The following is a 17,306-nucleotide window of genomic DNA, read 5'->3' as shown; positions in this document are numbered from 1 at the left end:
GCTCCGAGCCCTCCGTCCCGCCCCGGGCTGTCAGGCCAACGTCTGGACCGATCACAGCAGTGCACCGAACACGGGCCTGAGGGCGGAGAGCTCCACACGCGTGTGGACTGCAATCCTGCTGCGCCCCAAGCCGCAGAAGTGGGTGCTGGGTGCTGGGTGGGCTCTGGGGTTCCGTCTGCTGAGCCAGGGCCGGGTGTGGGGAGGGGGCTCCGGTCCAGACGGCTGTGCTCCCAGCCCGACCGCGGCACCTGGCCACTTGATCTCCACCGGCCTCTACTTCCTCACTGGATTGCGGGGTCAGCGACCTTGGAGGGGTCTGTGAAGACCGCGTGGGGGAAAGCCCTGGAAGGCATGGCTTGGCGCCTGCCGGGGTGGCTTCACTCCGCGGGCCCGGCCACCTGCCCTGTGCTCCTCCTCCGTGGTGCCGTCCAGGGTTGCTTCTCGTGTGCGGAGAGCGTGCCTGCCTCTTGGGGTGACCTGGGCCCACAGAGGAGCTGGGGAGAGGGTGGTTCTCAGGGAAACAGTTACAGGCAGGCAGTGGCCCGCCTCAGAGCGACTCCGGCGGGGCCCGGCAAGCGTGGGAACGGCTCTCAGGGCCCGGCGGCCTCGGTCATACGGTGGCACCTGCCATCTTGTCTCAGGTGGCTGCCGTTCTAGGAAGCTGCCTGGCTTTTTCTTTTTCTTTTTCTTTTTCTTTTTCTTTTTCTTTTTCTTTTTCTTTTTCTTTTTCTTTTTCTTTTTCTTCTTTTCCTTTTCCTTTTTCTTTTTTCTTTTCCTTTTCCTTTTCCTTTTTTTCTTTTCCTTTTCCTTTTTCTTTTTCTTTTAACTCTAAGGAGGATGCAGGGAACTTTAGACAAAAATTTGAATTAAAAAAAAATTGAGGCCAAGCTCTGAGCCAATTAGACTAGTCTGTGGGCTGCGGTGAGCGTTTGGAAAGGGGCAGCCGTTGGCGAAGAAAATACCAGTGACGCTGCTAGGTCTGGTGGTTTCCCCTTTCACATGCGTGTGTACGTGTGTGTCGTTTTTAGATAAATCTTGGGAAGAGCTTTGCCCCTGCTTCTCCCGGGAAGCTCCAGGGAGAGATGCCCCGGGCAGGTGCGGCTGGCAGGGCCCGGCCTCCCCGCCACGGTGCCCGGTGGCCCCAGCCCACTGGTCCCGGTGCCCACAGCTGCTGGGCTGGAAGGGAGTCTGTGCGGTGCCGGGCACAGAGAGGGGGCGGGTGGACTGTCCCCCAGCGGCAACAGGGGCACCAGGAAGAGGGGTGGCTTTTTCTAGAGTGGAATTACCGTTGCTTCTGGAGGGGAGCCCTGCTGTGTGACGGGGGCCCCAGTAGCTCTGCCCTCAAGCCCTGGCACGTGTCGACGGACAGACTGCTTTTCTGTCGCGCTTTGTTTTAAAGTTTGCTCTTGGTCCTGTCCCTTTGGTTGCTTATTTAGAGGCTTCCAATTAGGAAGCCAAATGAGAACAGCTCCCTGACCATCGCACGGCTACCGGGGGCAAAAATAGAATCTCCTGTGGTTTGGACTCGTCGGGGGATGGCGTCAGTCTCCTCGAGGAGGCTCAGCAGTGTGGCCACCCCCATCCCCAAGTGGTGTGGCCGTGTGGCGGCCTCAGTGTTTGGGACAGGGGTGCTGTGCAGCCTGGGGCCTGGCCACAAGGGGCCGGCGAAGGCAGGGACACAGGGGCCGCCCTCTCTCGTGGAGGGGGTCACCACGAAGCCCGGGAGGGCTTGCACCCAGCTCCCGGTCACCTGGGCACCTGTGGGCGAGGTGCGTCTGCGTCTTGTGGCGGGTCAGGGGCGCCGCAGACAGCGGCGGCTCCTCTCTGAAGTGCAGGTGACCTTGGGGTCTCACCCCTGGGCTTCACGGAGCTGCAGTGCCCTCACCCTCATTTTGGAGGTCTGCGTGGCCGCCTACGGCTCGCGGGGATTCTGAGGGTTCATCCTGCTCTGTCCAGGGAGGGGACCCAGGCCCAGATGGCCGTCTCGTGCCCCCCCCCTTCCCCGTCCTGGCTTCGGGGGGACCTCCCCGTGTCCCTGACATGGACCGGGGCGGGGGCGGTGGGGTCACGCACGGCAGCCCAGGTTTTCTGTTAAGTAGCACGGAGATGATTCTTTTCTTGAATATAAAAATAAACAAAAGTGAAAGTTCTGTTTTTTTTTTTCCTGTGCCCCAGGGAACATCTTTTGGAAGCCATCTAGATCACTGTTCCATTTCTTTGGCAAGAATAACCAAATATTGAATGTCAAGGGAAATGAGCAAACAGCTCTAAGATCCTCTGATGTAGACCGGCCTGGTGAGCTGGTTTCACCATTAGTCCAGGCTTTCCTAGGTTTATCTGCTCCCAGAATCTTCTGGGCTCTGATGGAAACTGTAGTTCCTCGCCCACCTGCAACTCCAGGGAAGCCCCCCGGGCGCATTGGGAAGGACTGTGAGATTCCTTATTCAATGACCGTGTTCTGGGAGAAAGAGCCAGAAATCACCAGATAAATGCTAAGTCCTTAAACAAGCAAACAAACTCCTGAGGCTTCTTTTAAATGCCAGCCAGTGTTGTGACCCTGATCCCAGGAAGCCCTGAGAGAGTATCTGAGGCCACGGAAATGTCATGATCTTTACAATGTCCTGTGCTCAGCTGGTTGTCTGCGTTTGAAGAAGAGAGACAATACCCACCAGAGGAGGAGGAGGCTGGGCCGGACCTTGGACCTTGTCCCAGGGCGGTAATGAGGCCCCTCCAGGAGACAGCAGCGGCTTTGGTCCCCGAGGCACACCTACGGAGCCCGGAGCCCGCTGTGTGTGAGTGACGCTCCCTCTGCACACACTTCCTGGCCGTGCAGGCACAGGGTCCAGGGAAGGTGCTGGCGTCCGGGTGCTGTTCTTTCCCACCCGGGGACGTAGAGTGGTAGCCTGGACCTGTGCCTCGGTGTCATCACCTGTAGAGGAGGGACAGTAAAGATGCTGCGGTCCTCAGCTCTCTCTTGGGTGAGGATTGGGTCCCTTCCTCGGAGAGCTCCAATTGCTGACCAAGGGCCAGGTTGGGGGGGGCGGGGCAGGAGGAGGGAGTGTGAGTTTGCCTGGAGCTGGAAGCTTCCAGCAAGGATGACCCAAGTCATTGGCTTCCCACTTCCTAAGAAGCTCGTTGCCCGGTTTGGGAAGGGGGAGGCCGGGAAGAGGCAGACGGCCGCTCCTGGGATGTGTGCACGCAGAAGATCGTTGGTAGTGGCTTTGTTGTTGCTGTGGGTTTGGGTGAGGACATTTTACTTAAGAAATAAAATTGAGTTCAGGAACAGTAAATTGGACACCAGACCAAAGCTTTAGGGAGGCGCAAGCACGAAAGCAAAAGTGATGGGAACGTGCTCTCTGAACTAGCAGCGGCACTTGGCTTTAGTTTGTTTTTAATCATAGAAGTAGGAAGCGTCTGTTTTAGGAGAGCTTTAAAAGGAGACACATATTTGAAGATGGGGGGGAAAACTCCCTCCTGATGCTCCGTCCGATCGGCCACCATCCGTCACCGCCACGTTAGGGTGTTTTCTGCCGGGTCCCTCTTCGTGTGTTCTGTTGTCTTGTCGGTTTCTCCGTAACCGGGTTCTTGATGAAGATAAGATCTTGCTGGTTTGCGTTTTACGCTTACCGTTTTTCTATAACCATCTTTCCACGTTGTAAGAAGACCCCGCGTGGACGGACGGTGAGTGGCCGTGGGTCTCGTCCCGCAGGTGACCCGCCCGCTTCTCCCCCGTTGGACAGGTGGAGTCTCCTTGTTGAGTAGGCGGACCTCTTGGGTAAGAACAGGAGCAGAGAGTTTCTTTCTCTCTCTCTTCGTTTTTTAAGTTTTATTTATTTATGTATTTTGAGAGAGCCAGAGGGAGAGAGTCCCAAGTAGGCTCCGTGCTGTCAGTGCAGAGCCCGACGTGGGCTCGATCCCACACCTTTCCGGCTCCACGCGGTGCTCCCAGTGTCCCCGAGGAGAACACGGAGGGGCTGCCCGGGAGGTCGCCTGCCCCGTGCTCCTCCGCGTCCAGCCTGCTCTCTTGCCCGAGCCTTGCACGTAGAGGACTCTGCGGTGCCGGAGAGCACTCCTCAGCACCCCGGTGTGCTCCCGGTCCTCCTCCCTCGCGGGAGAAGACCGCCTCGCCACGCAGAGCCCTGGGCCCAGCAGGACCCTCTTTCTTCGCCCTCCACGCTGCGTCCATTTCCTATACGCGTCTGTTCCTGCCCCTAAAAATCCATAGAAGCTGTCTGCTGTCTCTGTGCCCACTGCCACCACCTTCTGGAATCTCCCGTCAGCCTGTCCCCTGGCTTCCAGGGACATCTTTCTGGGATGTGGGATTGGGGGAGGGGCGGTTACCATGGCCCTGCTGTGACTCCCCTACGCCCCCAGCCTCAGGGCCTGTCTCACTGCCCTCGGGGCACACATGTGGCTGGCGTGTCCCTGTGTGAGTCATGTGATGGAGCATATGCATGGGGCCTAAACGCCCCCTGCCTTGGAGGGAGAGAGAGCTCTTATGCGTGCTCGCTTCAAGAGAAAGGGGCATGACTAGAGTGGCCCAGCTCTTTCTGGAAATGTCTTCTAGGAAATTGGCTTTCTGTGTCTCACTGCAAGTGGATGATGTAAAGCCCCCCTGTTGCTTTTAGCACGCGGGAGGGAGCCCTCCGCAGACCCTTGTCATTGGCCGTCTTCCCGCTGAAGTCTTCGGAGGCGGGATGGAGCGTGCGGGGACATGCACCTGAACTGTGTGAGGCTGTTGTCCCAGTGTGGGGCGCAGATGAACCTGAAGGGGACAGGGCTTGGGGAGGGCGGCGGTCAGGGCACGCCCAGTGGTGCCCTGTGCGTAGCGGCCTCTTCAGGAGGAGGGACGGGGCCGTCCCTTTACAGGACCGTGGTGGTGGCCCCAGGCTCCTCTGTGGGCCTGTTTCCTGCCTCTCAACCCACAGCCCCTCTGCCTGGTCCTCCCCTGCCTCTGCTCTCATCAGGTCCCACTCCTCCTGCTCAGTCTAACCTAGTCTAGCCACACCACTTAAGCGACTTGCCCCAAGACCCTCATGTGTGAGGGCCCCCCAGACCCCACTTTTCTGCCTGGGCTCGCCACTTTGGGACCCTGCCTGCACCGTCCCCATGGTCAGTGGGAGCCGTTCTCAGGGGTTTGTGTCCACTGGGAAAGTGCCGGGCACTACTAAAACAGGGTCTTCTGGAACCCCAGGGTGTTGCAAGATGTTAACAGATTCACCAGGAAAGCTAGGCAGGGGAAGGCAGGCCCTGATCTAAGAATTAGGGGAGCTCATTCTGAAAGAGGCTTTTCTGGCCCACTTAGGGACCCGTAGCCTGTGGCCTGGTGGTCTCCTCAGGGGCACTCTTTGGGAAGGACAGTTCTGGGGGGCTCGGCTGAGCAGGGGTAACGACTGGGAAACAGGAAGCTGCTGCTGGCCCCAGACCCCAACCCGCAGGCCAGGTAGGCAGTTCTGTTTTATTTCTAGAGGGAATTTTATAATTAAAAAAATTAAAACTAAATCTCATAGAGTTTTCTATTTATTGTTTGGGCGGTAACTGAAGTTGAAAACCCGTTTCCCCGCCTGAATGGGGTGCTGCTTTGAGTGCTAATGGGCTGGCTTTAAAGGGGGCTGTCCACTCAGAAGTCCCGTCAAACAGCCTCCTGGGCCCCGGGAGCCCGCCTCCCTCCCACCCTCGTTCCGAAGAAAGAGACAAGACACAGCATCCACCCCTCACTCAGCTGTACTTCCCATTGTGGAAACTTGGGGTGTTCCAGAATCGCACAGATTATGTGACCTGACCCGTTATTTTGGCTTTGGTGTTCACACGGAAAACTGTCACCAGCTCTGCTGGAACTGAAGGTCTGCATTTTGAACAAGAGGCGGAGAGGCCTGTGTTTTTCTGACCCTGCCCAGTCCCCAGGCTCTCTGGTTTCCTGTTGGGATGGCTCAGGGAAGACCCCCCCCCCCCCGCCGCCATTCCCCCCCCTCCCCGCCAAGATGGATGGCTCAGGGAAGGCCGCCCCCCCAGATGGACGGCTCAGGGAAGACTGCCCCCCCCCCAGATGGACGGCTCAGGGAAGGCCGCCCCCCCAGATGGACGGCTCAGGGAAGGCCGTCCCCCTACATGGACGGCTCAGGGAAGACTGCCCCCCCCCAGATGGACGGCTCAGGGAAGGCCGCCCCCCCAGATGGACAGCTCAGGGAAGGCTGCCCCCCGCAGATGGCTGGCTGAGGGAAGGCCGTCCCTCCTACCCCCCAAATGGACTGCTCAGGGAAGACCCCCCCCCAGATGGATGGCTCAGGGAAGGCCGTCCTCCCGCCTCCCAGATAGACGGCTCAGGGAAAGCCCCCCTCCCAGATGGATGGCTCAGGGAAGGCCCCCCCACAGATGGACGGCTCAGGGAAGGCCGACCCCCCAGATGGATGGCTCAGGGAAGGCCCCCCCCCCCAGATGGATGGCTCAGGGAAGGCCATCCCCCCCTCCAGATTCCTTGGCCCAGCGCTCAGCTCCGATGCTGTTTACCCTGGCTGTTTACCCTGACTGCCTTTCTCATCGCAGCCGCTCTCAAAGGCCTTTGCGTCACGCCTGGAGCAAACAACAAACGCTGAGAGGGTTTGTGTTCTTGCCGCGGAAGGGCCGCCAGAGCACCCTGTTTACTTGGAGGCCTCTGCGTGTTGAGGAGAAGGGGTGGCGGGGCAGGTGCTCCTGGAGACCAGGGCTGTGCCTCCACGGGCGCCCGCAGAGCACCCCACGGCCAGGGCCCCAGTCGCCTTTACGGTGGGGTGGGGAGGGGCATCTCGTCCTGTCGTGGGAGCCCCCGCCCCTGCCCTGGCCGGGATGCTATAGACACAGCACTGGGCTGCGGGAGTGGGGACTCTTTACAACAAAGGTTCTGTTTTCATGCAAACGCAGCCACCCCTTCCAGAAGCCTCCGCCCTCCAGCCTGAGTTCAGCTGTCCCAGGCTATCTGGAGCTGAGGCCCTTTCTCTAGAAGGTGCTGGGGGATGTTTTACATGTTCTTTACGGTATTTAAAACACGTGGCCTGAGAAGAACAAAATAAAAAGCACCCACATAGACATCTCCAGTGCTGCACCCCCCACCTGCCAGCCCGCGCTGCGAAGTAGAAATTAACCTAAATTAGGAAGATAATTGTCCCCGTGTTAATTGCAGGTTGTCCTTTAGAGCTGTGTTCATTTGCGAGGCCTCAGCAGCAGGCTGGCTCCGGGCCCTAGCGGGGCTCCCAGCTCGGTGGCTCCCCTTAGAGCCAGCCTTCCGGCAAGCAGCCACTTCCTGAGGTGTCCTCTGCGCCCCGGTCTCTGGGTGACATTCTCCTGAGGTCCCCGTGCTGGCCGCGTGGCCCCCCAGGCTCCCTCCCCACCCCCCAGCATCCCTCCCGAAGGCTGCGAGGCTGTGTCTCCAGACAGGCGACCAACACAAGCTCCCCGGCTATTTTCGGCGCCCCGGTTGGTGTCACAGCTGTTTCGGCTGGCCGCAGGCCTGCACTTGGCCCTGGGGGCCCGGGCCAGCTCCGGCAGGCCAGGCGCCGTGACCTCACACCTCGCCCCCTGGCTCTTGGAGTGGGCGTCACAGGAAAAGTGCTGTTGGCCCTCGAGACGGTCCTGTCCGGCTTTTCTGTTTGGGAGAGACGGGCGTCGCTGCCCTGGGCGCACCACCGGGTGGACACAGGGACCCTCCGAGTTGCTTTCTTCCTGTCTCCATCGGTGGTCGTGCTGCCTGGCTCACGTGCTCGTCAGTCACGACTGGATGAAACTTTTGAAGTCAAATCCTCAATCCCCGTCCTCCCCGGTGATGCGTAATTGCCGAGTGAGTGATGGAACCCCCTCCTTGTCTCCCCAGTGGCCATGTTGGCAGTGGGGCAACAGGACGTAGTGTGTGTGTGTGTGTGTGTGTGTGTGTGTGTGTGTGTGTGTGTGTGGCGTGCAGGCCTCCATTTCTGCAGCTCACCCTGCCTGTCTGTTGCTCTGAACGTTGACCCCCCCCATGTCCTCTGTCCCTCCCACCGCCGTCTTGGTGGTACGAAAGCCCCAGACTTGTCGGTTGTATCACCCACCTGCTGTCACACACAGAGAAGTGTCCTTCAACAGTGTAAGATGGGCTGCTCATTGCTGTGCGGTGTCCCATGACGGGTGCTGTGTGTGTCCCCATCATTGCTGCGGGGCGGCCCCGTGTTCCGACCTTACAGTCGAGGAGGAATGCGCTCAGAAGACAGAGCAAGGCCAGATAATACGGAAAACGTTAGCTCATGTTTGGAAAAGAAAGAATGGGTTGAATTTAGTCAAAATTGTTGATACGTTTGGGGTTTCAAGCGAAGAGGCTTTGTGTTGATAAAGCCAATGTTTGGAATCCAAACCTGTATTAACTTTTCCAAGCTTTGCTCTGTTTGGGTGCTCTGATTAGGGAACAACACATACTGTCTGGAGCTCCGGGCCGCATTGCTTTTCATCTCCCATTTGCTTGACCCAAAGCTGAAACGGTGAGCAAAGTGGCAGGGACCGCCAGAGGGGGGTTTGGAGCCGTCTAAGCCGGACTCCGCGGCCAGGGCTGTGGTAGACCTGTGCATACCTGCTCAGGGCTGGGGTGCCAGGTGTGAGGAGAGGGTCCCTCTCAAGGCCCCCAGGGCTCAGCGTCCCGGGCTCTCGCCTCGCTGGGTGACCTTGGGAAGTCACTGCGGCTCCTCGTGGGCTCAGGTCTCTGAGCAGGCGTGGACGGGACCTGCTTTCAGGGATGCCTGGCGAGGCCCGTGTGGTAACCGCTGCTCACGCCGCCGTTCTGTTTATCCCGTCTACACGTGCTGCCTCTCCTCCTTGACTTTTAAGCGTCCTCTCTCCTTTTTCTATGGCAGTGTGCTGGGCACGTGGTTGCAACCAAGTGAAGGCTTTGTGAGCGAAGAAGGAACAAACTGTTGTTTAAAACATTTGCGTCAGCTTCCCTTGTCTGGAAACACACAAATGTGCGCATATTTTAATGCAAAGCAAGGGTATGTGCAAAAATTGTTTTTCCTAAGTGACAACTGGCCTAAGCCGAAAGCAACCCTTTCCTCTTACGGCTGATGCTCACCGGCAACAAAGCAGCAGGAGAAACCTCCCAGACAGACCTCCAGGTCATAAAGGAGACTTGTGTATTTTCTCCTGACTGCCTCAGTTTTGTCTCCTGTTCAAGTCTTTGATTTTTGCGTGTGGTGCAAGGTAGGGACCAGTTTCCTTTCCTTTTCCCATTTTGATAACATTAGTTATGAAACTTGCTACCCTTTCCCAGGATTGCCGCACTGCCGGCTCGGGTGGAGGTCAGGTTAGGTCTGCTCCTGGCCCCTCTGCCGGCTCAGGTGGAGGAGGAGCCCGTCCTCGGATTAGCGAGGCACCGGCTTCTTTAGGGGCTTAAGCTCAGTACCCGCCTTTCTGCTCCATCCAGCTCCTCCTGCAGGGGACGCAGGGCTCCCCGGGTGTGACCCCTCCAGAGACGGGAGCTCCCTGGACAGGTTCCATCCATCCATCCATATATACACACCCACCTGGCCAACCAACCAGCCAACCAACCAAAGTGGGAATTTGAGTGGAATTGCATTGAATATATAGGTGCATGTGGGAGAATTGGCATCTTTACAGTATTGGGTTTTCCCCTTCCTTTGTGTGCTTATCTTCCATTGATGGATAAGGTTTTAATGTCTTCCAACAGATTTTTTATAATTTTCTTCAATAAAGGCCTTGCACGTATTGCATGAAATGTATTCTTTGGTAGCTTTTAGGGTTTTCTCCCCTGTTGTGGACAGTATCTTGTTTTTAAAGTGAAGTTTTCTTTTGCTGGTGTATGGAAATGCAGTTGAGTTTTGCATTTTGTTTTTATAGCCACTCACTTTCCTAAAATCACCATTTCCAGAAGTTTCTTCTGTAGGTCTTTGGGGTTTCTAAGACAAAGAACATGAACTGCAATGATAACAGCTTTGTGTCTTCTAATTACTGTGTTTATTTTCCTCATCTCACTGTGTCGGCCGAGGATCCCAGTTCAGAGATGAGCGGGAGTCGGAAACTGGGCTTCCTTCTGTCATCGTTGACGTTAAAGGGAAGACCTCTGACCTGTCCCGGTTTCAGAGGGGTGGGTGGGTGGTCGCCATAGGTTTTTGTGGATTCCCTGCAGTGAAGTTCACGGGTGCGTATGTTTTCGGTAGCCGAGAGCTTCCACTGGTTAGCATGGTATTCAAAGTTTGGCACAATTCTTAGACTGTTTGAGGTTCGTGTTTTCTCGGTGGGTTGATTTTTTAAACTACCGGTTTGTTACCAATAGTCTGAATTTCTAATTCTTGTGGTATTAAGATTTTTTTTTTTTTTTAAGGAATTGGCCTATTTCATGTAAACTTTGATTTTTATAGCCACGGACTTGTTCATGATATTTTCTTTTCAAATCTCGACTGGATTCGTAATGTTATCCTTTATAATTTCATGCGTTACTTATCCTTTTTGGTGTGTGTTTATTTTCTTGCGTTTTTGAGAATTACCTCTCGACTTCGTTGATTTGCTAGTCTGCTTTCCAGGTTCTTCGTGTCTGTTCTTGTTTTCCTTGCACTTCCTGAGGAATTGTTGGCTGTCCTTTCTCTCCTGGGGTCAAGTGTGAGCTCGGTGACGCTCAGCCTGCCTCCTCCTGGGATAAGCTGGACAGTTCCGGAAGTGGACGGTGTGAGGTGCAGCCTACAGGTTTGACCCCTGGCACTTGCGTTTTCAGTCTGGTTTTGGAAAGGTCACGTTGACAGTAGACACCTTTGGTTTGCGGTAAGGAAAACGGCACTTGGTCTCGGTGGTCTTCCTTCTGAAAACACGCACCTTCCGAAAACATCCCACCATCCCAGCTGAGGGACGTGCAACAAAATACGTGGCCTGTACCCCTTCAAAACTCTCCGAGCCATCAAAAACACGGCAAGTTCGGGGAACTGTCACAGCCAAAGGAGCTTCAGGAGAACTGACACCCAGACGCCACGTGGGTGCTGCGCAGGTTCCGGAACAGAAAGAGGGCAAAGCGGGGGCCTCGGCTGATGGCCGTGTGTCGGTGCCGGCTCCGACTCCTAACAAATCCACCATCACAGCGCGAGATGTCGACAGCCACCGGCCCCCCTCCAGGATGCTCGGCCCCAGAGCCCCGTGTTCCCGGCCGGCGTCGGCTCCAAATCCCCTCGGTGCCCCCAGCCCTCCGCACCCCAGGCCTCCTCCGGGTCACCGTCCCTCCTTCCTGGCACACAGCCCTGAGGAGTAGCCAAGCAGCTCTGTTGCTGGGCAGCTCTGTTTCAGGTTACCTGAAAGCGTTTGACTTGCTTGCCCTCGTTCTAGAAGGATTGTTTTACAGGTTCTTAAGATGATGCTTCTTTCCTCCTTTTGTGCCAGTCTGGCGAGCCTGCCTCTGTCCTCTGGCTGCTGGGGACGCCTTTGCCTTCGGCAGCTCGGGACTGTGTCGGTGCGTCTAAGACACTCTGTACTACTCTCCTGGTGTGCATTTTCCTTCTGTGCCTGTGCCCCGAGTCTCTTACCAGTTCTAGAAATCCTCGGCCACCGCTCCACTGTCTGTCCCCTCCCCTCGTCCCAAGCAGGGGTGCTGGGCCTTCCCACTTTGCTCTTTCTGCGTTTTCCCTCCTTTCCAACTAACTTCTTCATACCTGTTTCCTAATTCACTTTATTTCATTTTGGGGTTCGCATGGTATCCATTGAGTAAACCACCCATTGGGATTTTTTTAGGAAATGATTTGAAATTCATCATTCATCAATTCACTTAAATTATTCTTATTTTTGCAAGTGTGTTTTGTTTTCTTCGGTGACTAAGTTTCACCGTGGTGTTACTTTCTTTATTTCTTAATGTTTACAAGTATCTTAGTAAATGTTTTATTGACTCAAAACACACATGCAGAAAAATGCACTTAAGTGGATAAAACACTAATGGTAGTTTTTCCCTTAAAGTTTCAGAAATAGTAACACTATATCCTGTTCCCAACAATGCTTGGGTCTCAAGTATGTGTTTGACCCTGTGCTTTGATGCTTTGCCGCCTTCCAGTCATTTCTTTGTGTGTTTGCTTGTCTTTACCCGGAGCTCATGTGTGGTCTCCCTTCGTGGAAAATGTAGGCATGGGAATGGAGGGGAGGCTGTTCCTCAGGAGGCCTGTGGGCATGGTCAGGGAGACCCTTGGGAGTGCCCCGCCGGGAGTGCCGTGGCCTTGCCCCGGGGGGGAGGGGCTGCCTGATAGCACCAGGCACCCGTGTCCTGAGCCCAGCACCTCTGGGTGCGCCCCATGGCCTCCCCTCACCCAGCCCATGCGCTCTCTGTTCCAGGCTCTGCCGTCTGCCCAGCTCGAATTTTTATCCGAGTTATTTCTGGCTCCTTCGGGGGTCCCTTCGCTGTGGGTGCACCCAGCCACGCCTGGGTACTGTACTTTATTCAGAATCTGGGTTTTCCGCAGCACGAGAGCAGGGAGGCCAGCCTGCCTGCCGTGTCCCCACGAGCCTGGCCTGGGGCCCGTGCACACGCGGGCCTTTGGATCCTTCTTTGGTTTTCTCCGTGGCACGCTCGCTGGCCTCCGCCCCTGCGCCCCACCTCGGTCACGCTCACCTGCCCAGTGCCGCCTCCACTTAAATCTTGGGTCTCCACGACGCCCTCCTTCCCCAGGAGGGTGCAGGCTGCGGGAGCCAACATCCACTCCGCTTCCTGGTCTCTCCCCAGACTTTGCACCCCAACCCTGGGGGCTCTCCGTGTCCGTGTCCGGCCCCACGCCTTCCCTGCCCCTTCCGTCCTTGGACTTTGAGCCAGGCCTTGTAGGTGCCCTGCAGGCGGCCTCGTCGGGACTGGGGGGTGGGCGTGTTTTGCTTAGCGGTTTTGCTAGATTGCCGCGTAAATTTAGACACACGACGACGTGTTGACTTCCTTCCTGCTTTTGATCCCGTTCTCTCCTTTCCCCATGAATTCCCTCTCATTTGTCTTGAATTTTCAGCCACTTGCTTGTCTCTGGCTTGCTTTCTGAGAAAGCTGGGCCTCTAAATACACCCTGATTGCTTACATTAAAAGTTACGGGGGAGTAGAACTTCCCAGCCTGCGCCCCCTCCTGCTCCCTCTCCGTCACTTCCTGCGTGGCTTGGGTGTTGGCAGGATGCTTTCACGCGTGGCGTCCGAACGGAGACGCTCCTCGGTGTGGCAGGGTGCACCGGGACGTGCCGCCGGCCCGTGTCCAGTGCCACCGTGGGTCCCTGGCCTCCCCTCCGCTCCCGTCCCGCACCACAGGGCCACCCACGTCCGCACAGGCACCAGCACGGCCTCCCCTCCCGTGGCCTCTCGTCTCTGCTTCCGTTGCTGTGGGTGCCCAGGGACACCTGCTGGGCCGCCACGCACCCCCCTGGCCTCCCGGGCGGCGGGAGCCATTGGAGGGGTGCTCGCCCCTCCCCCTCCCCAGGGAGACAGTCCTGAGAGGCTCACCTGCGGCTTCCGGCTGGGTGCACTCGATTGGGCCACGCAGCGGCCACCTGATGACGCGTCCTTGAGCCGGCCCGCCCTGCCCTGCTTCACTTCTTGCCCCTCACCCCGGCTCCTGCTTCTGCTCCTGCCCCGGGTGAGACTGCTCTGGAGACGCCGGGACACGCAGGCCACATCCGTGGAGAGCACGGCCTTCGTGACACCCGCGTCCTCATTTTCTGTTCCCCGTCAGCTCACTGACGTCACACGCAGGGTCCCCACTGCCCTGACTGCAGTGACCCATTCCGGGGATCCTTCCGGTCCTTCTCAGTCTGGCCGTGGCTCCTGACGAGCCGGCGGGGGGTGGGGGGGCGCCCTGCCACGTGCGCCCAGGGCTGGCTCTTCCGAGGGGGTGGCCGTCCACCTCCACGTCCAGAGGCAGCTCTGTGTGACACGGCTGACCCCATGGCTCCTCCCCATCACTCCGGGCCCACCGTCCAGTCGAGGTGTGCAGGCCAGGAGTCCAGGAGCAAGTTCCGGTTTTCTCCTTCACCAGCCCAGACCCGCTGTCGGTCACCCCTCCCGGTGGCTCCTCCTCCAGGACTCTGGGCCTTTCGGGCAGGCGGCCGCTGCTGCTTCCTGAAGATTGCCCAGCACGGCCAGCATGAGATGAAATGCCCAGAATTCAGGGCTCACACGCACCGGAAACAGCGGCCCCGAGTACTTGGCCTCACCTCCTCGCATTTGCCCACGTTGCTCTCCGATCTGTCTGCGGTGGAAGTGCCAGGCGTGCCCCGCCTTCCTGTCCGGCCAGCGGGGGCTGCCCGGCACCCTGACGTGGTCCCCTGGCCTGCGTGCGGGCTGCCGCCGCGGTTCTGAGACCCCTGCGCTCCGGACCTCTCCCTCCGCCTCCAGGCTTTCCCTTCCCGATTTTGGGGGCTCAGAGGTACCCGCGTGGTTCAGGGCTTAGCGTGAATCCCCGCTCCCGAGGGGGGCCCCTCCAGCCACACCCCTGCACACTCGGTAGATTGTCGTCAGATTCCTGACAGCGCTGCGGGTCCTCTGTGCCCCCTGCCGTGGTCGCACAGCCTGCGTGGACGTGCGTGGCTTCGGTGGGCGAAGGAGCCACCCCTAGGAGCGTGTTGCTTTTTAAATGGCGTGCACGCACACCCCTGCGTGGGGACAACGGGAAGACTCTTGTAGTCAGCCGTTAACCGCGGACGCTGGGGGACCGTCGGTTTCCTGGCGCAGGACGGGAGTGCCCCCCGGGTCCCTTGGCAAGAGGGTCTGCAGTGTGGTCCCGCGGGGATTAAGTTCCTTCCCCACCCTCTTCAGGTTGCTTTGAGGCTGAGCGTTTGGAGCGTGCGGGGAGCGCGCGTCCCCCGGTTTGGTCCATCCGTGTTCTGTGGCCCAGCTCTGCCCCCCGGACGGACCCCGCGGCTCGGTCAGTCACGCTCGCCGAGAACGCTTAGTGCGATGGCAGCTTTGTATTCGATCCGCAGTCCTGGTGGAGCTGGCGTGAAGGACGTTTGGGACGAAAGTGTCCGAGGGTCTGGGGCTGGCTTTCTTCGGCTGCGCAGGAGGCACAAGGCTCACTGGTGCCTCACTTTTGTCCTCGTCTCGTAGGTTGTTGGCATCCTCACAAGCGAGAGAATGAGTGTAAAATGTAAATTTCCAGATGGCGTGTTTGTTTGTTTTTTGACCGACATGTTTTCCGTGGTTGACAAAACAGAGCGAGCGGGCGTCTCAGGTGATACGCGGCACTTTGGTCAGGCTGCGCCCAGTCCCTCGGCTGCCATCCCGGAACCCAGCGTCCTCGGCCACAAATGCCCCCGGAGAGCGGGGTCTTGGGGTCTCCGTGCAGGTTCACGTGACGCGGCCCCCCTGGCAGGGGACGCACGTTCTCCGCGGACCGTGGTTATTGATTCTGGAACGTTGGGGGGACTTCTAAGTGTGGCGCTCAGCGCTCTGCCCTCCGTGACAACACGTGTCGAGAAAGCGTGCAGAAAGCCCGCCGGGGGGGCCTGGCGTTTGTCGTTTTCCCAGAACGAACACCTCTGGTTCATTATGAGGCCTGGCCGGCCGCCCTCCCTGTCTCTCTGCCGAGGGTGCGGGAGCACCTTCCACTTACCAGCCTCCCTCCGTGTCTTCCCCGCGGCCCGGCTGGCAGGGCCGGCTCCGCCCCGCCTGTCACCCCCTCGCAGGAGACTGTCGGCCCCGTGGGTGTTCGCTGGAGGTTTTCAGCTTTGCTGCCGCTGTCGTTTGCTTTCTTCTTCAAGCTCACGCTCCCCCGTCGCCCGCGTCACACCGTATTCTTCCAGGCAGGCCTGTCCTTCTGCGCTGGATCTGGGAGAGAGGACTCTGGTTTCTGCCGGGGCAGGGAAGACGGACCAGGGTCCGCAAGACTGGGTCAGAGCGCTGGCTTTGCTGTTTAGATGCTGGGGACATGTCTTCGTTTCCCCGAGCCTTGGTTTTTCTCATCTGTAAGATGGGTGCATATACCCAACCCGTGCACGTGTTACAAGGCTTAGAGGATTGAGGATAAGCCTGTAGTCTGACCAGGGAGACGGTCTGACGCCGATTCATTGAGTAGTTCACGTGTTCGCTCATGGTTTTCGGCACGTGGAGGTGAGTCTCCGCCGCGGGCCCAGAGCTCAGGCCTGCCGTTCTCGAGGCCAGCCTGGCAGGGGGACCACCGGTCCTGGCCTTGCTTTTGCCAGTAAAAGCTGTTACTAGATTGGAGCTGAAGGTGCTCCGAGGCCATGTTCTGAGACCCGGAGGAGGGTGTGCGTGCACGCGGGCCGCGCTCTGGTGAGGTCACCTGACTCCTTCCCCAGCCTGGGGACCTGCGGCCACCCCTGCTCTGCCCTTTTCCTTTGCTTTCATCCCAGTTCTTTGTCTTTGGAGACTGCTGCCTGTTTACAGGCAGGGAACTGAGTTTTGAGGGAGCCTCTAGAACCTTCCTAGAAGGTAACTTAGAGCAAACCAAAGCTTTTGCCAAATGACTTTGATACGTGGTAAAAGGTGTCTCCGTACTTGAACAATTTTCTTCTTCTTTGCAAATTAGAGTGTCAGGTATCTTTAAAACCAGCGTAAATAATTCCTATAGCCTCGCAGAAAACCCTGGTTGGCCGAGGCGCCTCTTCCGGGAAGACCCCCCATCGGAGGGCTCTCTTGAAGTTAGCTGACCACACCCATCCTCCCCCACCCTCGGCTTGAAGCTCTCCTACTGATCCGTTTTTTCTCTCTCTCTTTTCCGTCTCTCCTGGAGGGCTGGAAGACTTCAACGGTCTGAGCCGGTGGTGATCGCATGCAAATTGCTCAGAGACCCCTGTGTCCAGGTGACCTTGGCCGCTAGGTGCTCTGCCGGGAGAAGAGTCCTCTCACTCATGCGTCTTGTTTCCTCCAGACCCGAGAGCCCGAGTGCTGGCGGTTCCTCGGGCCAGTGGCCCCCGGACACCATCCCGGCTCCAGGATGGGACTGGTGTGGGGGACAGTGCGCTGTCTGAGCGGCTGGGCGCCCGTAGGGGCGGTGGGAAGGCCTTTCCGTGCGGATGCCACCAGGCCGGGGCCTTGGGGCTGGGCCGGCCACGTGCCCCGGGGCTCCCTTGTGCCTGCAGGGGTTCTGGTGTGCCTGCAGTGTGGTCAGGCTCCGAGGAGTCAGGAGATCTGCCGTCGGCCGTACAATGGGGTTGGCGGTGGGTCCCGGCTGGGCGGTGACGTCACTTTGCAGAGACCCGGTCCCTCTGTCCAGCCTGCTGTGCCCTGGGAGGTGCGGCCTCACGTGTCCGCCTGGCTCTGCCCACCTTCCCTCCCGGCACCGGCCCCCCCAGCCCCGTCCCCTGGGGAAGCCTGAAGGAGCCGATATGCTGGAGTTGGGCCCTTA

General features: G+C 58.2%; 1 protein-coding gene across 5 annotated transcripts in view; it reads left to right on the top strand.

The window, feature by feature from the left end:
- HDAC4 (histone deacetylase 4) overlaps window positions 1-17,306 on the top strand; it is a 294,826-nt gene that overhangs the window by 89,946 nt on the left and 187,574 nt on the right. The window lies entirely within an intron of this gene.

Source organism: Felis catus, chromosome C1 (assembly GCF_018350175.1).
Source record: "Felis catus isolate Fca126 chromosome C1, F.catus_Fca126_mat1.0, whole genome shotgun sequence".
In the NCBI taxonomy this organism is placed as follows: domain Eukaryota; kingdom Metazoa; phylum Chordata; class Mammalia; order Carnivora; family Felidae; genus Felis; species Felis catus.
The sequence above is the reverse complement of the archived record's forward strand: the minus strand, read 5'-3'. Positions and strand labels throughout refer to the sequence as shown.